Consider the following 1,239-nt stretch of genomic DNA (forward strand, 5'->3'; position numbering starts at 1 on the left):
CCTAGGGTGCGTTTGGTTCGTGCTATCTTTTAAAAATTTCTAATAATCCAATGGGAATAAAAAAATATGACGGTGTTTGGCTAACGCACTAAGTAATCTAGTTGGTAATATTGGATTCACTTAGGAATATGATTCACCCTAAATACTAATCTCATTCCCTTGAGGAAGGGTGGATATCCTCATATTAATGGATTGGGGTAATCATAATATGTCTAATATCTTTCTTTCTTCCTACCCGCCGGCTAATTGATATTATTTTTCTTTACATTCTAACCTTATATCTCTCTCTAAACTTATTTTTCTCTCTAAAATTCAACTTTTTTTTCTCTCTCTAAACTAAGCTTTCTCTCTCTCTCTCTCNGGAGTAAAGTTGGAATTTAAATACTAAATAACTTTTTTTCAAATTTGGGGGGATACACGATATTTTAATTTTTAGATGAATATTTATGAAATTAGATAGTTTTAGAAAGGTATAGAGGAAATTGTTCCTTTTTTTAATGACATGACCTTGATGGGTTGCTTCATACGACACATGAGAAGAGTGAAGAGGGGAAATTATTGCCTCAAATTTGAATTATATCCCATATTCCTATTAAATAAAATACTTTCCCACATTCAATTTTTTTTTAAATAGTGATATAAAACTAATATCTAAATTAGAGAAATTCTAAAATTTCTTAAACATATTAGATAAGTTGAATTTAAATATTTGTCCACTTTCAAATTTTTTTAAACAAAATTAATGTCTAAGTTAGAAGAATTCAAAATAATCTTAAACCTATTAAAGATGTTGAATTTAAACATTTACCAACATTAAAATTATTTTAAATACTAAAATACAAAATTAATGCCTAAGTTAGAAGAATTCTAAAATTTCTTAGATTACTGCTTAAATTAATACAAAATTAATGCCTAAATTTAGGATATCAATCAATTTCTTAAATAAATACTTTAATTAGTACAAAATTAATGCCTAAATTTGATATATCAATCAAAACTTTTTTTGTAAATTTTGTGATGTTTAATTACAAAAATATTCTTGACATTAAGTTATCTTTTAACCTGCTATTACCCTTTATTGATCAACGGCTTTGTTTTTTTTTTTCTATAAAATAAAGTACTGAATCTTTTTTTTTTATTATTATTATTTTAGACAAAGATAATATATTGTTTGCTTTCGTTTTTTTTTTAGAAATAAATTTAGTTAGAAATGTGTCAACGCTTTACTGCTACGTTTTT

Source organism: Ananas comosus, linkage group 16 (assembly GCF_001540865.1).
Source record: "Ananas comosus cultivar F153 linkage group 16, ASM154086v1, whole genome shotgun sequence".
Taxonomy (NCBI): Eukaryota; Viridiplantae; Streptophyta; class Magnoliopsida; order Poales; family Bromeliaceae; genus Ananas; species Ananas comosus.